This window comes from Lepus europaeus, chromosome X, assembly GCF_033115175.1.
Source record: "Lepus europaeus isolate LE1 chromosome X, mLepTim1.pri, whole genome shotgun sequence".
Taxonomy (NCBI): domain Eukaryota; kingdom Metazoa; phylum Chordata; class Mammalia; order Lagomorpha; family Leporidae; genus Lepus; species Lepus europaeus.
Window position 1 is genome coordinate 32,565,302 of NC_084850.1, and position 24,157 is coordinate 32,589,458.

Consider the following 24,157-nt stretch of genomic DNA (forward strand, 5'->3'; position numbering starts at 1 on the left):
CAAATTACATTGACTGATCTGTAAGGTTAAATCAAGCTTATATTCTTGGAATAAATTCAATTTAGTCATTAGTCCTTTTAAAAAATCACCAGTGAAGTTTTACTTATTTATTCATTATTTATTTGAGAGAGAGAGAGAGAGAGAGAGAGAGAAAGAGAGAGATCTCTTCTGTCGACTGATTCACTCCACAAATGGTGCCAGTGGCTTGGGCTGGGCCAGACCAAAGCCAGGAGCCTGGAACTTTGTCTGGGTCTCCATGCAGATGTCAGGGACCCAAGTACCTGAGCCAGCATCACCCACTGCCTCTCAGAGTGCACATTAGCAGGAAGCTGGATTGGAAGCAGAGAAAGGACTAGAAACCTGGCATTCCAGTTTAGGATGCAGCACCCCAAGGGGCATCTTAACCACTGTGCCACAATATCAGCCTCTGATTACTCCTTTTTTATAGTGTTAGATTCAGCTTGCTAATATTTTGTCCAGTTTTTTGCAAGCTTTCATGATGTACATTAATTATTAACTTTTATTTCTTGAGCTACCTTTTTTGGATTTGGTATCAAGGTTATGCTGACTCATAAAATGAATTGGGAAGGGTACTCTTATTCTTTGAAAGACTTTCCACAGATTGCAATGCTTTCTTTGTTGAGTATGTGGTACAAATATTCTACATCTGGACCTGAAGTTTCTCGATGGGAATACTTTTATTACTGCTTTTGTTTCTTTACTATTTATAGGTCTATTTAGTTATGTATTTCTTCTTGAATTACTTTTGGCAATTTTTCCCCTAGGAAACTATGCATCTCATCCAAAGCTTTAAATTCATTGGTCTACAGTTCCTTATAATTTTCTCTTTTTATCTTTTTATGATCTGCAAGATACACAGTATGTACCTGTTTACATTCCTAACATTCATCAGTTGATCTTTCTTATTTTTTCTTGACCAATCTCACCCGCAGTGGGGTTTTTCACATGAATTTTATTACATTTTTCAAAAGAACCAATTTGTGGTTTTATTGATGTTCTCCAGATGTTTGTTTTCCAGTTCATTAATTTCTGTTTTTATTTTACAATTCTCTTCCATTTACTCTCTTTGAGTTCATTTTGCTATTCTTTTTTATTATCATTTGAGAGACAAGGAGACAGACAGAAATAGAAAGAGCTCCCATCCACTCTCCAAATGTCTGACTATTTTGAATCTAGGAACTGGAAGGAACCTAACCATGTGGGAGGCAGGAACTTAATTGTATGAACCATCCTCAATAAGTCCCAGGGTCTGCATTTAAAGAACTTTAAAAATTATTTCCTACTCCCATTATTTTCGAAGTTATGTACTTTAAAAATTCTTTCAGTGATTACGTTAAAATTTGACATGCATCCTTGACTAATCAAAGGCTAATATTAGTCTTTATTTTTCTCCTTCTCCCAGATAATGTAAAGACCCTATAACACTAAAATCCATTCGACTCCCTCTCAACTTCAGTGCTATTATATCATTTATTGTTTTTTATTGTTGTAAAAAATAATGTTAAACTTACTATCATACCCATTTTTAAGTGTTTAGTTCAGTAGAGGTAAGTATATTCACATCAATCTCTAGAATAATGTGATTTAGAGTAAGATCTCTAGCACTTTCTCTAAGTTCTTTAAATATATATATCTCTTTTTGTTGGCATATTTTAAAAAAAGATTTATTTATTTGGCTGGCGCCGTGGCTCACTTGGCTAATTCTCTGCCTGCGGTGCTGGAACCCTGGGTTCTAGTCCCGGTTGGGGCGCTGGATTCTGTCCCAGTTGCTCCTCTTTCAGTCCAGCTCTCTGCTGTGGCCCAGGAGTGCAGAAGAGGATGGCCCAAGTGCTTGGGCCCTGCACCCGTGTGGGAGACCAGGAGAAGCACCTGGTTCCTGGCTTCGGGTCGGCGCAGCGTGCCGGCCGTAGCAGCCATTTGGGGGGGTGAACCAACGGAAAAGGAAGACCTTTCTTTTTGTCTCTCTCTCACTGTCTATAACTCTCTCTGTCTCTCTCTCTCTCACTGTCTAACTCTGCCTGGCAAAAAAAAAATTAAAAAAGATTTATTTATTTGAAAGGTAGAGTAACAGAGGGGGGGGGGAGGGAGATCTTCTATCTGCTGGTTCACTCCACAAATGGCTGCAATGGGCTGCAACAAATGGCTGCAATGGGCTGGGCCAGGCTGAAGCCAGGAGCCTGGAGCTCCATCTGGGTCACCCACGTGGATGGCAGGGGGCCCAAGTGCTTGGGACATCTACTGCTTTAGCAAGGAACTCAATCAGAAGGGTGGAGTACCCAGGACTTGAACCAGGCACTCCAGTAAGGGATGCAGTTGGCCCAAGCTGAATCTTCCCCCTCTCCAAAGAAACCTTTTATTTAAGGAATACAGACTTAATGCATTTCATAAGTACAACTTTAGGACTATAGTGATTTCTCCCACCATACCTGCCCTCCCACCACTCTCATACCCTTCTTCCTCTTCCTCCTCCCTCTCCCATTCCCAGTCCCATTCTCCACTAAGATCTATTTTCGATTAACTTTATACACAGAAGACCAACTCTATGCTAAGTAAAGAGTTCAACAATTTGCATGAAAAAAACAAAAAAACAAAACAATACAAATAAAAGCTGTTCCTCAACAGTGGAGACAAGGGCTGTTCAAAGTCATTGCATCTTGAAGTTAATTTCACTTCCTTTTTTTTTTTTTAGAAACTTAATTAACTTTAATGAAGCACCCAAGAATGATACATCTTTTGGGAGCGCTTAGACATAGTTACAATACAACTTTTTGAGGACAGAGGTCCTGCCTGGCAAGTTAGTGCATAGTGACTCCTGTTGTTAATTTAACAATTAACACTCTTATGTATGATGTCAGCAATCACCCAAGGCTCATGACATGAGCTGCCTAGGTTATGGAAGCTTTTTGAATCCACAAACTCCATCAATATTTAGACAAGGCCATAAACAAAGTGGAAATTCTCTCCTCCCTTCAGAGAAAAGTACCTCCTTCTTTGATGACTACTTTTTTCCACTGGGATCTCACCCATTGAGGTCATTCATGTAGGACATTTTTTGCCACAGTGCCAAGCTGAATCTTACCCTGTGCCATAATACTCAACCCCTTCCCTTTTTTTTTAAGAAAAGTTTTTTTTTTTTAATAGCAATTTTAGGTTCATAGCAAAATTGAGCAGACAATAGAGTTCATATTGAATGCACAGCTTTTCCCACCATCATATGCACCATAAGAGGTACATTTATTAAAACTGATGAACTGGCCTGCGCCGTGGCTCACTTGGCTAATCCTCCATCTGCGGCACCTGCACCCCTGGTTCTAGTCCCGGTTGGGGTACCAGGTACTAGTCCTGGTTGCTCCTCTTTCAGTCCAGCTCTCTGCTGTGGCCCGGGAGGGTAGTGGAGGATGGCCCAAGTGCTTGGGTCCCTGCACCCGCATGGGAGACCAGGAGGAAGTACCCAGCTCCTGGCTTCGGATTGGCGTAGCGCCGGCCGTAGCGGCCATTAGGGGAGTGAACCAACGGAAGGAAGACCTCTCTCTCTCTCTCTCTCTCTCTCTCATTGTCTATAACTCTCTCTGTCTCTGTCTCTCTCTCACTGTCTAAGTCTGCCTGGCAAAAACAAAACAAACAAACAAAAAAACCTGATGAACCTACATTGACACATCATTATCATCCAAAGTCCATAGTTTACATTAGATCACTCTTAGTGGGGTGCATTCTATGGATTTTTGCCAGTCTACCATTATAGTATCATGCAGAATAGTTCACTACCATAAAATTCCTCTGCAGTTCACTCATTCATTCCCTTCCTCCCTTCAAGCCCCTGATGACCGCTGATTCTTTTACTGTCTCTATAATTTTAGCTTTTATCTATTTACCTATTGAAAAATACCTTGTTTGAACAGTGACTAATAACACTACCTCACTGTTTTTTCTGTATTTCCCACATGTTGTTTCAAATTTAAAATATTTTCACCTGTGTAGACTTGGCACAATTAAGTTCATGGTTACTTTATTTGAGTAACTTAAGTATTTCTTCCCATTGTCTTTTGGCTCCTTAGTTTGTAGTTGAGAAAACAGACTCATTTGAACAATTTTCTTTTGGTTTCTCTACTTTTGCTTTTTTTCCCTTTTATTTTGGTTTTTCTTCTTGCTATTGATTCTGTTTTCAGCTATGTCTGATCTACTTTGAAATTAATCTACTGAGATCTTAATTTTGGTTTTATTTTTCATGTCTATAATTTCAAACTGGTTTGTTTTAAAATATATAATGTCACTTTATAGTTCCTAGTTCCCTAAAAAAGTTTAACTGTAGCTTTTATCAGTATTGTAGAAGAAACATCCTGGTAGATGTTTCTGTTGCATGTTATTTCTGATGGTTCTTGGTCATTCTTTGCTGTCTCTCACTGTGTGTCTGGTTACTTTTAATTATGCATTTGACAAACTATCTGATTGATTATTTATAGGAATAATTTGAGGCTAGAATGATATTTTTGTGTTTTAAAAATATTTAATTATTTATTTATTTGAAATGCAGAATGACAGAGAGAGAGAGAGAGAGAGAGAGATTGCTGATTTAATCCCCAAATGGCCGCAATGTCTGGGGCTGGGACAGGGGCTGGATCAGGCTGAAGTCAAGAGCCAGGGGCTCCATTTTTGTCTCCCATGTCAGTGGCAGGGGTTCAAACGTGTGGGCCATTTTTATTTCCCCATTTCCAAAGTGTAGTCTTCCGAGTTCCCTCTCCAGAACAGCCTGTAGGTTGCACTACCTCTTTGGATGGTACTCAGCTCCAAGTGTTCCTTTCAGTTCCCAATATCCACACAAAAGCATCACTTGCTTTATCAGTGGGCAAATTACATTACTCAGTGTGAGGTGTGTGTGTGTGTATCTGTGTGTGTGTGGAGAGGGAGAGAGAGAGAGATTGATTATCTGGAGATTCAAACTGTCACCAATATGAGAAGCAGGCACTACAGGCCAGGCTTTAACCTGCTGCAGCACAGCTCTGGCCCTGAGTAAATAAATGTTTTTAAAAAAGAAATGAAAATCAATCTAGGGGCTGGCACTCTGGTGCAACGGGTTAAAGCCCCAGCCTGCAGCACCAGCATTCTATTTGGGCAACGGTTAGAGTCTTGGCTGTTCCACTTCTGATCCAGCTCTCTGCTGTGGCCTGGGAAAGCAGTAGAAGATGGCCCAAGTGCTTGGGCCCCTGCATCCACATGGGAGACCCAAAAGAAGCTCCAGGCTCCTGGCTTCAGATCAGATCAGCTCTGGAAATTGTGGTTGTTTGGGGAGTGAACCAGCGAATGGAATGGAAGATCTCTCTCTCTCTCTCTCTCTCTCTCTCTCTCTTTCTCTCTCTCTGCCTCTCTCTGCCTCTGCCTCTCTCTGTAAACATTGTCTTTCAAATAAAATAAATATTAAAAAAAAAATTGAGGGGCCGGTGCCATGGTGCAGTAGGTTAATCCTCTGTCTGCAGCACCAGCAACCCATGTGGGCGCCGGTTCTGGTCCCGGCTGCTCCTCTTCCAATACAGCTTTCTGCTATGGCCTGGGAAAGCGGTAGAAGATGGCCCAGGTCCTTGGGCCCCTGCACCCATGTGAGAGACCGGGAAGAGGCACCTGGCTCCTGGCTTTGGATTGGCGCAGCTCTGGCTGTTGCGGCCATTTGGGCAGTGAGCCAACAGATGGAAGACCTTTCTTTCTGTTTCTCCCTCTCACTGTAACTCTACCTCTCAAATAAATATATAAAAATATTTTAAAAAAATTTAAAAAATTTATTTGACAGAGTTAGACAGTAAGAGAGAGAGACAGATAGAAAGGTCCTCCTTCTGTTGGTTCACCCCCCCAAATGGTGGCGATGGCCGGAGCTGCGCCAATCCAAAGCCAGGAGCCAGGTGCTTCCTCCCAGTATGCCACGCCGGTGCAGGGGCCCAAGCACCTGGGCCATCCTCCACTGCCTTCCTGGGCCACAGCAGAGAGCTGGACTGGAAGAGGAGCAACCGGGACTAGAACCTGGTACCCATATGGGATGCCAGCGCTGCAGGTGGAGGATTAACCAAGTAAGCCACGGTGCTGGCCCCATAAATAAAAACCATAACAACAAAAAAATTGATCCAGAGGAAAACTAAAGGACTGAATTTTGTGAAGATATTAATTATCTCTAAATTTACTATATGTGTTGCATTTCTGATTTTTTTAAAAAAATATTTATTTATTTAAAATTGAAAGTTACACAGAGAGAGGGAAAGACAGAGAGGGATCCTCCATTCACTGGTTCACTCCCCAGATGGCTGCAATGGCAGCCTGAGCCAGGCTGAAGCCAGGATCTAGGAGCTTTTTCAAGGTCTCTCACAAGGTGCAGGGGCCCAAGCACTTGGGCCACCCTCCCCTGCTTTCCCAGGACATTAGCAAGGAGCTGGATCAGAAGTGGAACAGCTGGGACTCAAGCCAGCTCCCATATGGAACGCCGACATTGCAAGTGGCAGCTTTTCCCTGCTACACCACAGCATCAGTCCCCAAATTCTGATTTAAAAACCCCGGAATACTTTTTGGATAGTTGAGGAAATTAACTTAAAGATTCACCTAAGTGGGGGCTGGTGTTGTGGCTTGTGAGTAAGCTGGTTCTAGCCCCAGCTGCTCTACTTCTGATCCATCTCTCTGCTAATGGCCTGGGAAAGCAGTGGAAGATGGCCCAAGTGCTTGGGCCCCTGCACCCACATGAGAGACCCAGATGAAGAATCTGGCTGTTGGCTTCCGCCAGGCCCAGCCCTGACCATTTCGGCCATCTGGGGAATAAACTAGCAGATGGAAGATCTTTCTTTCTCTCTCTCTCTGTAATTCTGACTTCAAATAAATACATATTTTAAAAGAAGATTCATTCAAGTAAAAATATGCAAGACTATCAAGGAAATTTATTTTTAAAAGTTTAATAGAGTAAAGTCTAGCTCTGCTAGATTTTTTTTTTTTGACAGGTAGAGTGGACAGTGAGAGAGAGACAGAGAGAAAGGTCTTCCTTTGCCGTTGGTTCACCCTCCAATGGCTGCCGCGGCCGGCGCACCGCGCTGATCCGAAGGCAGGAGCCAGGTGCTTCTCCTGGTCTCCCATGGGGTGCAGGGCCCAAGGACTTGGGCCATCCTCCACTGCACTCCCAGGTCACAGCAGAGAGCTGGCCTGGAATAGGGGAAACCGGGACAGAATCCAGTGCCCCGACTGGGACTAGAACCCGGTGTGCCAGCGTCACAAGGTGGAGGATTAGCCTATTGAGCCATGGCGTCGGCCTAGCTCTGCTAGATTTTAAAACCTATTGTTAAGGGATAATAATGTGATATTGTACTTGAAACAAAAAGAAACAGAATAAAACTAAATACATATGGCAATATAGATTTTGGTAAAGGCAGCAACTGGAAATCAGTAGAGAAAATATAACATTATCCAATAATGGAAAACTGACTAGCCATTTGAAAAAAAATGCAGGCAATTTGCTACCTCATTCCTTATTGCAAAGTAAGTTCAAATGTATGAAGGAAATAATAGAACCATAAAAGTGGTGTGAGAAAAAGTAAAGCCTTATTAAGCATGGCACAAAGCCAAGGCATTCTAAAGTCAAAAAGACATAAATTCGACTACATAAAAATACAGAAATAAATTCTACATAGCACAAAATACCATCAATATAGAAAAACAAATTGAGCATAAACATTAGCACTACATACAAAAGACAAGACCTTATTTACTTAATGCGAAAAAGAATTTTGTGGCTTGACACTGTGATGTACTGGGTAAAGCTGCCGCCTGCAGTGCCGGCATCCCATATGGGTGCCGGTTCAAGTCCTGGCTGCTCCACTTCCAATCCAGCTCTCTGCTATGGCCTGGGAAAGCAGTACAAGATGGCCCAAGTCCTTAGGCCCCTGCACCCACATGGGAGACCTGGAAGAAGCTCCTGGCTCCTGGCTTCAGATTGGCCCAGCTCTGGCCATTGCAGCCATTTGGGGAGTGAACCAGCAGATGGAAGACTTCTCGCTCTCTCTCTGCTTCTGCCTCTCTGTAACTCTGCCTTTCAAATAAATAAATGAATCTTTTTTTTTAAAAAAAGAATTCTTACAAATCAGTAACCACCAAGAACACATTAGAAAAATGGGCGAAGGGTATGCAAGTATACATATGGCCAATAAAGGTATGAAAGACACTCAAGTTTATTAGTAACGAAAGAAATGTAGATAAAAACATTTTCTGATTTCAGCTTCCTGCTAATGTGCATCCTGAAAGGCGGCAGATGATGGCTCAGTTACTTGGGTCCTGGCCACCCATGTGGGCGATCCAGATGAGATTCTGGGCTCCTGGAAAATATTTTCTTCAGCCTACCATATTAGTAAATATTTAAAATATTGACAAGTTCCAGGATTGGTAAGGATGTGGAGAAATAACTTGCCTTAACATTGTGAGCAGGATTACTCTGCTCACACTGTGTTAGTATTTTCAGAGCATTTTGTCAGCATCTGTAAATAGTGGAGGGTACAGGACTGACTTAGCAACACGTTTTGGTGTGTCTATCCTGTAGAAATATGTAACGATGGATATACGGTAGTGGGGATTACAGAATTATGTGTAAAGATGAAAAATTGACAGAATGTCTCCTACACATAAGGTGCTGATTTTTGGAAAACAATCGTTAAGACTCCATGTAATAGAATATGACAGAACCAGTAAAATATTTTGATATATTGCTATTTTAAGGGTTTTTAAGCTTTTAAAAATGTATGAGTTTTATTTTTTAGGCAAGTTTTAGGTTCATAGCATAACTGAGTGAAAAGTACAGAGTTCCCATATACCCCACCTCCCTACCCAACTTCCTCTGTCAACATCCTTTACCACTGGGGTACATTCTTTGCAGCTGGTGAACCTACATTGATATTATCATCTGAGGTCCACAGTTGATATTAGGATTCACTGTTGGTGTTGTAGTCATCAAAGTTTTCCAGAAAAACAAAACCAAGGGTATAGATAAGACAAAATTTAGTGTGGGAATTCAGTCCTGTGATGGTGGAAGCCAAGCCGTCCCACATCTGCTGTCTGCAAGCTGGTAGGGAATGCAGTCCAAGACTGACTGAAGCTGTGAGAACTAGGGCTGAGGCACAGGCAATGGCGTAGTTCCTGGTCTGAGAACCAGGTAAGCCAGCGGGGTAATTCTCCCACCGAGGCTGAAGGCTCAGGAACCGGATGTGTGTGTGGGAGTGACAGAGTGGGAGTTGCTAGATTAAGTCTCAAAGTTTGAAGACCCAAGAACAAAACACTCTGATGTTCGAGAACAAAGATGGAAGTTCCAGTTCAAGAAGAAACACTGGGGGCTGGTGCCGTGGCTCACTAGTTATCCTCCACCTGTGGCGCCGGCATCCCATATGGGAGCCAGTTCTAGTTCCGGCTGCTCCTCTTCCAATCCAGCTCTCTACTACGACCTGGGAAAGCAGTGGAAGATGGCGCAAGCCCTTGGGCCCCTGCATCCGCATGGGAGACCAGGAAGAAGCACTTGGCTCCTGGCTTCAGATTGGCACTGCTCCAGTCGTTGTGGCCACTTGGGGAGTAAATCAACAGAAGGAAGACCTTTCTGTCTCTCTCTCACACTGGCTGTAACTCTACCTGTCAAATAAATAAATAAAATCTTAAAAAAAAGAAGAAACATTGAATTTACCCTTCCTCCACCTTTTTGTTTGATCTGGGCCCCCGATGGTACCATGCCTGCCTAAGTTGGTGATAGTAGATCTTTACTCAGTCTACTGATTCTGACACTAATTTCTTCCAGGAACACCCTCACAGACACACATAGAATAATGTTCACCAGCTATCTGGATATTGCTTAACCATTCAAGTTGATGCACAAAATTAACTACCACAGTGTTGTACATTCTAGGTATTATAAGATTCTTTTTTTTTTATTTGACAGGTAGAGTTACAGTGTGAGAGAGAGACAGAGAGAAAGGTCTTCCTTCCGTTGGTTCACTCCCCAAATGGCCACAACGGCCGGAGCTGCACGATCCAAAGCCAGGAGCCAGGAGCCTCCTCCGGGTCTCCCATGCGGGTGGGTGCAGGGGCCCAAGCACTTGGGCCATCCTCCACTGCCTTCCCAGGCCATAGCAGAGAGCTGGACTGGAAGTGGAACAGCCGGGACTAGAACCGGCGCCCACATGGGATGCCGGTGCCTAGTGCACCACAGAGCCAGTGCCTTATAAGATTCTTAAAAAGAAAACTTGGAGATAGAACAAATAGCACAATTTCATTTTTTGCAAGTAGTATTATGTATCGTGTATCTGATACATAATACATACTGTGTGTGCATAAAATTTAAATGAGAATTTCTTGTTTTGGAATTTTGGCTAACACTCAAAGCTGGAAATACCTCCACTTTCTAGACAGTGGACTAAGGAATGGCAAGGCTCCTGTCCAGGACACAAGAAAACATACAAGAACAGGATTTTCAGTGATCATACCTACTAAGAAGTCCCTATGAAGAAAGGACCAGAAATCTGAAGAAAGCTCACTGAGATATCAAATAGACGCCAGATGCAAAAGTTGACAGCCTGAGGTGAAAAGTGCTATAATTTTCCCATTCAAATGTGGGACATCCAAAAGAACCCCAGAAAATATGGAGTGGCTGCTGAGCTGTCTAAATGTGGAGGCTGCATCAATTTGAGCCCTCTAGGAAGCAGATACTGAGAGTGAGCTGGGAGTGTGACGCTGACCAAGCAGGTAATGCCTCAGAAAGATAGAGTAGGGGCTGGTGCTGTGGCTCAGCGGGTTAAAGCTCTGGCCTGCAGCGCTGGCATCCCATGTGGGTGCTGGTTCGAGTCCTGGCTGCTCCACTTCCAATCCAGCTCTCTCTGCTATGGCCTGGGAAAGCAGTACAAGATGGTCCAAGTCCTTGGGCCCCTGCACCCACATGGGAGACCTAGAAGAAGCTCCTGGCTCCTGGCTCCGGATCAGCCCAGCTCTGGCCTTTGCAGCCATTTGAGGACTGAACCTCAGCAGATGGAAGACTTCTCTCTCTCTCTGCCTCTGCCTCTCTGTAACTCTGCTTTTCAAGTAAATAAATAATTTTTTAAAAAGTAGGTAGAAGCCTATGAATTCAAAATTTAAAAAAATCCTGTCCCTTTAGGATATTTGTCAATTTTTCTTCAAGTTTTGTATGACTAAATTTGCATGACTAAATTGACTAATATGTAACTACTAGTGACTTAAATCTTTGTCTATCCAACCATCTGCTGAATCAGTCTTTTAATTTCAATCAATTTATCTTTATCTTTTTTTTGTTTTGTTTTTGATTAATTTTGTTGAGCTCCTCCTGGAATGGGCACACTGAATAGGCAGGAATCAGTTTGATTAGTACCCATTCCCAATATGTGAAGGGATGATATGTTTCATGGTGCACAGAGCAGTAGAGTGAGCGGGGTGGGGGACTGTCATTAGGTATGCTGTGGAGTGGAGTATGCATGAACCCTATTCTGGATAAGGCTTATCTCTTGGATTTCTATGTTTTTAAAGATTTATTTGTTATTTGAAAAGCAGAGTTAGAGAGAGAGGGAGAGACAGAAGGAGAGAGAGAAAGAGAGAGAGAGAGAGAGAGAGAGAGAGAGAGATCTTCCATCTGCTGGTTCACTCCCAAAATCACTGAAGCCAGGGGTCAGGAGCTTCTTCTGGGTCTCCCATGTGGATGCAGGGGCCCAAGCACTTGGACCATTCTCCACTACTTTCTCAGGCACATTAGACAGGAGCTAGACTGGACGTGGGTAGCTAGGACTTGAACCAGCACTCATATGGGATGCTAGTATTGCAGGTGGTGGCTTTACCTGCCATGACACAATGCTAGACCGGGATTTCTATATTTTTAAAGATTTATTTTACTTGTTTGAAAGGCAGAGTTTTAGAGAGAGAAGGAGAGACAGAGACAGAGATATCTTCCATCCACTGGTTCACTCCCCTAATGGCCACAATGGCCAGGGCTGGACCAGGCTGAAGATAGGAGCCAGGAACTCCATCTGGGACTCCCGCAGAGACCACATCAGCAGAGAGTTGGATTGGAAGTGGAGCAGGTGGGACTTGAACTGGTGCTAATTTAGAATGCTGGCCTCTCAGGCTGCAGCTTAACTCACTGCACCACAACGCCAGCCACTGCCTCTTGGGTTTCTGAGTAAATAAGATAGATGAGTAGCCTGGCCTAATTAGGGGCTGACTGGTGACATAGGTAATAAGTGCCCACACTGGGTTTCTGATGGTGTGTGCTCAGTGGTGGTAAAGAATATGAGTACTGGGAAGCACCTAGTATAATTTTGTGATTAACTGAGCTTTTGTATAAGTTAAAGTTTTATATGGTCTGGTGTGCTGAACTATGTGACACATCTGAGTCCTCATCTGGGCAAGGACTGTTTTCTGGTATATGAGTAGTGTTATGGATATGGGTTGCAGAGTCATCAGGGGCTGATTGTAGTATGTATTGTGAATTGCTGAGAACAGTTATGACTGCAGCTTTCTAAATGGAATTGTGGGGAGACAGACTCTTCTTGGCTAACACTTGCTTGTGGCATGTTAAATCTTGGGGTGAATACACACCATGATTACATCAGAGACAGGCTCACAGTAAATTAAGTGATAATATGATGATGATCTCAGTTAAGACAGGCACTTTTGTTTGATATGATGCAAGTTGGTCTGGACATCATTCTAATGCTATGAGTAGGTATCTTAGTAGGGCTACCTTGTGGGTTTTGTTTTTTGAGTAATCAAGAGAGTAGTGATGTCATTCCATATCTTATTGTGGTCTTTTTTACTGTATGACGAGTGGTAATATGGGTACAGGTCCAGCTCTAAATGTTGGTCACACAGCACTGTAGTTAAGAGTGTAGACTCTAGATGAGACTGCATTTTCCCACTGCAAAGTGTGCTGGAGCTGAGTAGCCTGGCTTCTGGAATCCATCCCATTACCACTCACACAATAAATGCTTACACGTTGACTCCTGGCTCCTTCTTTCGTGTACTTACCTGCCTGATCCTAATCTTTGAGTTTGCCAGCCCTGCCTCAAGTATTTCAACTTAGCCATTAGGGTGTTGATAATTTGTAGGTCTTGGAAAACCACCAGCACAATGCTACTCCTACTTTCCTGCCTTCTTTTTGGAAATTAGCATTGCTGCGGGCCTGGTGTTGTGACGCAGTGGGTTAAAACCCCAGCCTGCAGTGCCGGCATCCCATATGGCTGCCAATTCAAGTCCCAGTTGCTCCTCTTCGGATCCAGCTCTCTGCTATGGCCTGGGAAAACAGTAGAAGATGGCCCAAATGCTTGGGCCCCTGTACCTGTGTGGGAGACCTGGAAGAAGCTCCTGGATCCTGGCTTCAGATTGGCTCAGCTCTGGCCATTGCGGTCATTTGAGGAGTGAACCAGCGGAATGGAAGACCTCTGTCTCTGGCTCTACCTCTCTCTGTAACTCTGCCTTTCAAATAAATAAAATAATGCTTTAAAAAAGAAATTAGCATTGCTGCAATGATTCTTTAGTGTGGATAGTCTTATTTATCTATCTATCATCTACCTACCCATCTATATCCCTCAAATATAAATGTAAGTGTGTCCTGCAAATTACATCTCCCTCAAATTCTGGGAAGATGGTAGTTTGAACCAATATCTCTGACACACTCTTCCTGAATCCTGCTTTAGAGTAACAACAGCCAAAATAGGTAAACTGCCAGAGCCTGGGAGCTGCTTAGAAGGCCACATTTATTTCTGCATCTTCTGATGGGGATGGAGAGCAGATTCAAGGAGCATCTAGCCAATGCCTCTGCAGGACAGTGGTGCTAGCCCCTGCCCACTTCTGCCCACTGTAGGACGTTTCAAATAGGCAGTCTTAGCTTCAGAGTTCCACGGGGTTGGCTGAGACTGTCTGATCGTCATGGTGGGTGAGAGCCAGAGGACAGGAGTAGAGGGCAGGGCATATCTCTTGAGACCTGGGACAAAGATGATGGCTCTGTTGTTCTCTGAGGGAGCTCTGCTCTACGAAGCCTGTTCCATGAAGGTCAGATCTGCTTACTTGCTTTTCTTTTGCTGGGCCCTGTCTGATTCAGATGGCTGTGATGGGTCTCCAGGCAAATGATTTTGCTGGCCTGACTTGCTTCAAGCCCTTATGATTGGAAGAGATTGCCACTCACACTCAGGAAAAGCTTGGGCAAAGAGCCATCCCGCCTGTCTTGGCAAAGGCATAATGGCTCTTCACCTTCATCTAGTTTCCTTCTGATCCACAAGAGCAAAAATGTAGTTATCCAACACTCACACATTACGATTGCTCAAGAGACCCTTATAATATGACCTAACTGTTAAGAATTCAAACTCCTGAACAGGCAAAGAAAAATTATCCATTGAAGGACATTTATTGTCTAGATGGAGGAAACCTAACTCACACAACTAGATGGGTGGCTTCCACTGACGTACAATCACAGGGAGGGTCAGAATTATTAAATGATTAAAGTTAATATCTGAAAATAGTAGAACAGTGCCTAGGACATCTTGTGTGTCATGTACATGTTTGTCAAATAATAAACTGTAACAGGAAAGCATGGACAGCTCTCAAGTGTGTGTAATTAGAGTAGAAAAAAGACATTGTAGAACTAGAAAACACAAGTTTGGAGTTTAAAAATTCATTGCAACAGCTGCAACTGAGCGCCAAATTAGTAATCTGGATGATCAGGTGGAAGAAATCTCTCTCAACAGAGAACAAGAATATACAAAGGCAGAAAGCATCATGGTCAAGACACTCTGGAGAAGGGATCCAGGAGATCGTTCACAAAAATAATAGAAGTCCAGAAGGACAAAGTGAACAGAAGGAAGGAAGAAAGAGATAACAGCAAGAATTCTCTCTGAGTTGAAAGATTTGAGTTTGTAAACTGAAAATGCTCACTGAGGAGTAGGCCTTTGGTGAGCAGTTAAGATGTAGCTTGGGATACTCACATCCCATGTAAGTCCCAGCTCTGCTTCCAATTTCCACTTCCTATTAACGTGCACCTGGAAAGCAGCAGGCGATGGCTCAGGGAATTGAGTCCCTGGCCTGTCATGTGGGAGAACTGGATTGAATTCCCGGTTCCTGACTTCAACCTGGCCCAGCTTTGCCTGTTGTGAGCATTTGAGGATTAAACCAGCATTTGGAAGCTTTCTCCATGTGCATATCTGTCTTGGTGTCTCTCTCTGTCTCTGTCTCTCAAAGAAACACATTTTTAAAAAAGAAAAACCTATCTCTGTGAAATCCTTCAATTCCGAGGATACAAAGTAAATCCTAAAAGCATCTAAATAGTAAGAACACATTCTGGCTTCCAGCTGGCTTTGGCCAGTGGGAGGCACTGTTGGAAGGTTGGAGGCAGGAGGAAGGGCATAAGGAGATGCCAGGGCATTTCTCCACCTTCCTGTGGGCCTCAGGCAGCATCTCTGGTAATGGTCGCAGCTTTTCTATAACCCTAGATCCCACCAGACACACTTCTACTGGATAACCCTGACCTCTAGGCTCCAATTGTTAGGAAAAGAGTTGCAGATTGGTGCCTCCTCACACAGGGCACCATCAATGTTAGAAAAAGAGGTGTAGAATAGAGAAGAGGCAGTGTCCGAATTTACAGCCAGACCGAATTTATTCAGAGAAAATAAATTTGTAGAGGTGAGTGACCAACTGCCTGTGTATACATTGATGGAACATGTGGCAGAAGGCCTTGATCCCAGGGGCTAGAACTTTTTATATTTTATGAGGTCTAGGGGTGGAGGTGGGGGCAACAGGTGGAGGGGAATTCCTGAAACTGGTCTTTCAGGTGTTCCAGCAACTGGCCTTTCAAATGGGGTATGAAGGCAATAGGGTGTGAAGCCCAACTGAGATTCAAGGGCAAGGAATACATTCCAATGTTTATCTGTATTTTGGGCAATGAGGGAGAATGGCTGAGGCTTATGTCTTTGCTCCATCACCAAGAGCATCACTTTCTTCTTCTGACCATAATTTAACTTAGGGGTAGTAGGAACTCCCTGCTAGTCCTGGTCTCCAGGTGTCCCTCACTAGCCCTTGTTTTCTATCAATTCTTCCATTATTTGTGTAGTCTATTTCCTGCATTATCATATATTCTGTGTTTTTTTTTCATTTTTTGGCTTTTTAGTCACAGTGTTCTATATGTAACTCCTTTTAAATGTACTGAAGGGGCTGGTGTAGTGTGGGGGGGGGCATTCCATATGGGCACAGGTTCGAGTCCTGGCTGCTCCACTTCTGATCCAGCTCTCTGCTATGGCCTGGGAAAGCAGTAGAAGATGGCTCAAGTCCTTGGGCCCCTGCACCTGCATGGGAGACTTGGAGGAGGCTCCTGGCTCCTGGCTTCAGATTGGCTCAGCTCTGGCGGTTGCAGCCAGCTGGGAAGTGAACCAGAGGATGGAGGATCTCTCTCTCTCTCTCTCTGCCTCTGCTTCTCTGGAACTCTGCCTTTCAAGTACATAAATAAATCTTTTTAAAAATGTACCGAAAAGAGTTATCTCAGAGGTATGGTGAGTTTGGTACTGTGGTTAAGACCCTGGGTGGGATGCCCATATCTCACGTTGAAATGCCTAGCTTGAGTCCCAAGTTTGCTTTCAAGTCCAGTTTCTTGCTAATGCACACCCTGATATTTCAAGTGGCTGTGTCCCTGCCTCTCATGTGGGAGATCTGGATTGAGTTCTTGGCTCCTGCCTTGAGCCTGATCCAACCACAGCTATTGTGGGCATTTGGGCAGCAAATCAGCAGATAGGAGATAACTGTCTCCCTCTCACTCTCTTTATCCATCTTTCTTTCAAGTTAAATAACAGAAAATAAATATATTAGAGAGAGAGAGAGGAGAATCAACCCCACTGGTTCACTTCCCAAATGCATGGACAGCCTGGGCTGAGGCAAGGCTGAGCTGGGAGCCAGGGACTCAACCCGAGTCTCCCACATGGGTGTCAGGGGTCCAAGTACTTGAGCCATCACTGCTGTCTCCCAGCGTGTTCATTAGCATGCAGCTGGATCAGAAGTGGAATAGCTGGAACTCAAACCAGATACTCTGGTATGGAATGCCGGCATTCTATTCAAGGTCTTAATCACTGTACAAATGTCTACTCCTTTCTATTTTATTTCATTTTTTAAAAATTGTTTTGACAGGCAGAGTGGACAGCAGAGTGGACAGTGAGAGAGAGAGACAGAGAGAAAGGTCTTTCTTTGCCATTGGTTCACCCCCCAATGGCCGCTGCGGACGGCACACCGCGCTGATCCGAAGCCAGGAGCCAGGTGCTTCTCCTGGTCTCCCATGGGGTGCAGGGCCCAAGCACTTGGGCCATCCTCCACTGCACTCCCAGGCCATAGCAGAGTGCTGGCCTGGAAGAGGGGCAACCGGGACAGAATCCGGCGCCCTGACCGGGACTAGAACCTGGTGTGCCGGTGCCGCAAGGTGGAGGATTAGCCTATTGAGCCACGGCGCCGGCCCAACTCCTTTCTATTTTAAATACTCAGAGTACTTTCCATATTCTGGTTGGATCCTAATTGATAATCCTACAAAGGGAAAGAAACTAGGATGAGATTTTTCATCTACCACATAGAAAGCTAGAGGATAGTGGAACACCATCTACAGAACATTAGGAAAAAAGAAAAACCTATTACCTAAAAATACTATACCCTGCTCTAGTAGGCTGCTTCTAAAATGGCTTCCAATGATCTCCTCCTCCTGGTGCTCACTCCCTTATGTGAATCCCTGTTTTTTAAATGAATTAATTTATTTGAAAGAGTTACAGAGAAAAGGTTGGGGTGGGGGGAAGGGGGAGAGAGAGAGACAGAGACAGAGAGAAAAAGGGAAAGAGAAAGAGAAAAATCTTGCATTTGCTGGCTCACTTTCTAGATGGTCACAACAGCCAGGGTTGGGCCAGGCAGAAGCCAGGATTCAGGACCTTCATCTGGGTCTTCCACGTGGGTGGCAGGGATCCAAACAGTTGGGCCATCTTCTGCTGCTTTTCCCAGGCCAACAGCAGGGAGGTGGATTGGAAGTGGAGTAGCCAGGACACTAACTAGCACCCATATGGGATGCTGGTGTTGGAAGGTGGCGGCCTTACCTGCTATGTCCTAGCACGAGCCCCTAGTCCCTCTTCTTGTGTGTTTGTATTGGGCTTGCTTCTAACAGAGCAGACTTGCTTCTAACAGACTATGGCAAAAGTGATGGATGCCATTTTCATGATCAGGTTACAAAAGATTGTAGCTTCTGCATCTTGCTCACATTCTCTCTCTCTTCATGTGTGATTCCTCTGATGTAGAGGACCACTTGGTAAATAACCAAGTCCTTTAGTGTAGCAGCCAGCAAGGAACATGTAACCATTTGAGTGAGCTTAGGAGCGCATCCTTTTCCAAATGAATCTCAAGATGAGGCCTCAACCTCAGTTGAAACCTTGATTGAAGCCCATGAAAGACTCTGAGTGGACACTTTGATCACAATCGTCTAAGAGATTCTGAAGCAAAAGACTAGTCATGCCTGGATTCCTAAGACATAATAAATCTGTGTTGCTTAAGTCACTAAGTATTTGTAGAATAAAGTGGAATTGGGGCCAGCATTGTAGTACAACGGGTTAAACTGCCACCTGCAATGCTGGCATCCCTTGTGGGTGACCATTCACGTCCTAGCTGCTCCACTTCCAATCCAGCTCCCTGCTAACGGCCTGGGAAAAGCAGTGGAAGATGGCCTAAATGTTTAGGCCTCTGCCACCAACATGGGAGACCCCAATAAAGCTCCTGGCTCCCAGTTTTGACCTGGTGCATTCCTGGTTGTTGCAGCCATCTGGGGAGTGAACCAGTGGATGGAAGATCTCTCTCTCTCTCTCTTTCTCTCTCTCTCTCTTTCTCCCCCTCCACCAACTCTGCCTTTCCAATAAATAAATTTTTAAAAAGTAAAAAGTGAAATGCAAAACATTAAAATGGAAAAGTAGGGCATAAATGGTTCAATCCTTAATTAAGAGGTGAATAAAACCATTATATACTAAATTATCACAGCAGCTTGGTATTTAAAGCAAAAACTCTTTAAAACACAAGGCAAATTTGAAATAACACCAAAAGTTATGTCCATACTGGGAGATTATAGTATACCTCTTTCAGAATTTGAATGATCAAGTAGATAAACATTAAGCTAAAGAATAGGTCAATTTTTTTTGTACTAAGTAGCTGGGCCATTTATTGGCATCAGGAAAACCTTCTTTAAATGAGGGAGGGGACCCTAAACATTCAAGTTTCACTCACTTTATTTAAACATGAGCCCGAATTCTCCAACAGTAAGCAACTAAATCATGAACAAGAGCAAGAATTCCAGTTAAATAAATTGAGCCAAATAGCCACAATACAATAAAGGGAAAGCAGGCGTGCCTGCGCTGAAGCTGTGGCTTTTACTCTACGTTGGTTCAGGCACAAGAAATTAACAATTCCCGCAGTGCAGCACAACAAGGCTTCCCGCTCTCTCCCTAGGAAGTCATTTCCCCATCAGGAGTCCAAGTTCTTGGAAAACAGCAAGTACTCCCCCTTGGTTCTGTGTGGCCGGCGGTTAGAAGGCCAAGTTCCTAAAGAACCCACGACAGCTGACATGCTCTTGGGGGAAGCGCCCTCGTAGAGGCTGGCTGCAGGCCTGTTTTCCCATCTGCAAACCACAGGGAGACCCCACTAGGTTTCCAGATCCACCTCATTGTACTCCAGCACGAGTCATCCAGGTGACAAAGTCCCCCATGCTGCGTGTGACAAGGAAGGCAAGGTGGGTGACCACGTCGGGGCCCACGTGCACGTGGCCCTGCTCCATGAGGCCACTGCAGCCTGGAGGTGTTTCGCCGTGCGCAGCTTGAGGAGTACAGTGGGCAGGTGGCAGTGGCCCAAGGACGAGACCATGACGAGGTTGCAGCGTTCGTGCGAGCCGCGCGTGGGCACTGGGCTGAGCGCGGACAGCTTGTTGGGCGGCGCAGCTGAGGCGCGCACGTGGAAGGGCTCGAGGGCGCGGGCAGTTAGAGCGCGATGCGGCTCAGCCGGTTGTAGCCCGTGCAGTCCTCGCGCCGTGGCAACCGTTAATGCCCCAGCACGTGCAGGGTGTGGTCGGTTGACCTACCAGTTCAGGAAGTCCACCTGCTTCATCAGCTTCTGCTCGTGAAGCCTAAGCTTCCGGACCATGATGGCGGCCCAGAGCATTATTTAAATAGTAGAGCAAAAAATTTCACTGTTTAATTATCTAAAGATCCCTATACACATTAAAAAGAACGGTTTAGGAGCAAGCACTTAGCCCTGTGGTTAAGCTACCCAAAACCCATATTAGAATATCTAAGTTGCATTTTTGGCTGTGACGCCCAACACTATCTTCCTGTCACTGCATACTGTGGTGGGACAGTGGTGATGGCTCAGGTAATGGGGTCCTGCCACCACATGACAGACCCTGATTTTGAACCTAGCTTCCATTCTGATCCCAGCACAGCCCCAGCTGTTGCAAGTGTTTGCAGCATGAACCAGAAAATAGGAGTTCTCTTTGCCTCTCAAATAATTTTTTCCAAAAAAAATTTAAAAATGTAAGATATTTTAAAATGTCCATCAACTGTGTGCTTCTACACAGAGGAAAACTTAGTAAGTTTGAATCAGAAGAGATTTTTTAGAGGTTATACTTTCTCATTATATTCCAGTAAAATTAGAAATACATAATAAAAGATGGTCAAATAGCTTTACTATCTGGAAATTGGCCTATACTCTCCTAAATATTCTTAGATCAAAGAGAAGATCAAAACATTATACAATTTTTAGGGAGTAACAAAAAGTAAGTATGCTGTAGCAAAACCTATCCATCACTTAGGATTCTATTTAGGAGAAAATAGTTTTAAATAGACGTCACAAATCTTTTCAGGCCCTAAGTAGGTGATACAGACGTAGGAAGTGGATAGATGTAAAAATAGGGAGAGGTGGGGGCTGTAGAGAACCGGAAAGGATGTGATTGCTCCAAAAGCATTCAAGTCTAGCAGTTTGCAATACTCTATTGCGAATGCTTTTATTATGTAAAAAAAGGAAAATGCAAATTAAGTAATCTAAAAACTCAGTGGCAAAGCCACTAAATTATTCACAAGAAAATATAAATAGGGAACTAATGAAAGCTAAGGGCTCCAATGAGTGAAAATAGAACTTGTCACAGCCTAGATTCTCTGGGAAGCAGATGCTGAGGAATTAAGGGTACCAGAGGTTTACAGGGAATTAACACCTGTGAACAAAGGGGGACAGGTGGTATTGTGAGACTGCAGCACAGACCTGACAAAGTCTCTGCCAGCCCTTTGGGGAGCTCTGAGCAATGGCTGTCCATCAGAGGAGTCCTGCTTTGGGCAGAAAAAGGCTACATTCCACTACCTTCCCTTTGCTGCATCACTAGCCCTGGTATCCTGCCCGAGAGGAGGATAACCTCAGCTCAAAACTCAATGTGGGGACTGGCACTGTAGACTAAGCCTCCACCTATGGCGCTGGCATCCATATGGGTACTGGGTCGAGTCCAGGCTGCTCCAATTCTGATCCAACTCCCTGCTAGGGCCTAGGAAAGCAGTAGAAGATGGCCCAAGTCCTTGGGCCCCTGCACCCACATGAGAGACTGGGAAGAAGCTCCTGGCTCCTGACTTCAGATCAGCCCAGCTTGAGCTATTGCAGCCATCTGGGAAATGAACCAGCGGGTGGAAGATCTCTCTCTTTCTCTCTCTCTAACTCTGCCTCTGAAGTAAATAAACCTTAAAGAAAAAACTCAACGTGGACCCTGTACATATGAATAGCATGTGGCACTAAGAACTAACCACACTCCTTGCCGTTGGACAATGAGACATTTCATATGTATATACATATATATATATATATATGATTTATGATTGATTTGAAAGTCAGAGTCACAGAGTGAGACAGACAGACAGCAGACAGAGACAGAGAGAGGTCTTCCATGCACTGGTTCACTCCCCAGATGGTCACAACAGCCAGAGCTGGGCCAGGCTTAAGCTGGGAGCAGGAGCTTCATCTGAGTCTCTCCCACGTGGCTGCAGGGGCCCAAGCAGTTGGCCATCTTTCACTGCTTCTCCCAGGCCAGTAGCAGGGAATTGGATCAGAAGTGGACCAGCCAGGACACAGACCGGTGTCCATAAGGGATGCCAGCATTGCGGGTGGGGGCTTTACTGGCTACACCACAATGCTGGCCGCAATAGTGAGACATTTCTTGAAGTGGATTCTGAGTAGCACCTCTGTTTTTGCCCCCCAAACACACAAAAATAGTTAATGCCAAAACCCAAAAGTTGGCTTTAAAAAAATAAATTCAATCTATCACTGTTTTTTGTCTGCATGCCATGTTGAAAATTGCTGTGCAAGTGGAATATATGCACACAAATCTGCAGAATGGACCCTTAAGATGTGTTAAATGATACATTAGGAAAAACAGGTAGCATTCAAAGGGCTGTCTGCCATGTTGGGGCCTGTAATCCAATTTTTTTGACTGCCTTAAACAAGGAAGGATATTTTTAATGACTTGAAATTTGGAAAAATTAGAAAGGGTTATTCCTACCAGAAAAAAATAGAAGGACAATCTCTTAGTTTGAGGTTTCAGGGTCCCTCAAGATCAGGAATGATATTTTTGGGAAGGGTAAGGCCGGGCTCTTACTGTGGCCAGAGTAGGATGACACACAGTGGCATCCCTGAGGACCTGGAGCTTCAGTGAACTGATAAGTGCTCCAGCTGCCCAACTGGCTGGCTTGCCTACCAGTTTCTACACTGGCTCAACTGGACATAAATCACACAGGAAAGTTCATGGTCATTCGATATTCTGGAGCTCCGCAATGATATTTGCTGAGTCCAGATGAAACATACTCCACATACTGCATAATGGTGCTTTTTCAAGTGATTGCTGAAATCCATGTGGTCCTATTGTTCTGTAACACACTTACAGGATTTTTCTAGATTCCAGACAGTTTTATAAACCTCTCTCAGATTCTGCAGAGTAGCTGTTCAGAACCTTCGATGTCAATGGCAGCGATAGAGGAAATTGTACTGTCCCAAATGGGTGATCCCTACTGAACATCTGAAATGCAGCTAATTTGATAGGAAATATGTTGGGACTGTAAATATACCCAGAATTTCAAGATTTAGAATGAAAAAAAATATAAAATATCTCATAATTTTTATATTAATTATGGTATCTTTTGGATGTACTGAATATATTAAAATTTATTTCTTTTTTTCTATTGTAGCTTCTAGAGCATTTAAAATTACACACGTGGCTGACTTTTGTAGCTTAGATTGTATTTCTTTCAACGCTGCAGTAGCTAGTTACTGTAGTCTCCTGAATTCCTGTTTTGTTGAATCATTCAGCGTTCAGACCAGGATGGGAATAACAGTCAAGCCGCCCTTGTGGCTCGCCATGGCTCTAACAGCACGAGTACAAGGCAAACGTACATGGCAATGCTGTGCTCATGTTCCGTTTTCTGTAAATCTTTTTTGATCAAGAGGGAGGCGATTGAGAGGTGTCCTCTGTCTACTCACCCTGAAAAGCAAACATTGCGGGGGGCACATGACGGGGAAGACAAAAGCATCAGCAAGAAGACGAGCCACAGTAAGCATATCCTGCACGAGGCGCGACAATGGCTCCAGAGCGTTGTGGCTCCGACAACGCCCGCCACCCTTCTATCAGTGCATTCAGCAGGGGGCTTGAGGCGGAGTACCACTGTGTACCGCCCAATCACACGGTTGGACATCTGGCGTAGGAGGAGGACCAACCGAGTGGCAGCTGCGATAGCAGGAGCGGCTCCAGGAGGGGCCAGGCACCGCGGAACGCGCGGGGGAGGAGGCGGCGGCGACGCCAACAATGCAAGAGAAGATGGCATCAGGGCGGCGACACCGGAAGCTGGGGCCCGCGGAGGCTGTCCCGAACCCCGGAAACCCCTACTTCCGGCCTGAGGGTTCTCCTCGGCCCGAGCCGCCTCCGCCCCTGCTGCTGCTGTTCTCCGGGCTCGGAGTGAGCCCACGTCCGGGGCACCGCGCTGGGTCCGGCTCCTCACTCCGCCCTTGGCGACCTGTCCCCTAGCGCCTTTGTGTGAAAGATCAGTAAACTAGATGAACTCTCGGCTAGCCCACG

The 24,157-nt window shown here is 44.6% G+C and overlaps 1 pseudogene; it reads right to left on the reverse strand.

The window, feature by feature from the left end:
- Nucleotides 1–19,723: 19,723 nt before the first annotated feature.
- Nucleotides 19,724–20,199, reverse strand: LOC133752543 (U3 small nucleolar ribonucleoprotein protein IMP3-like; annotated as a pseudogene).
- Nucleotides 20,200–24,157: the final 3,958 nt, after the last annotated feature.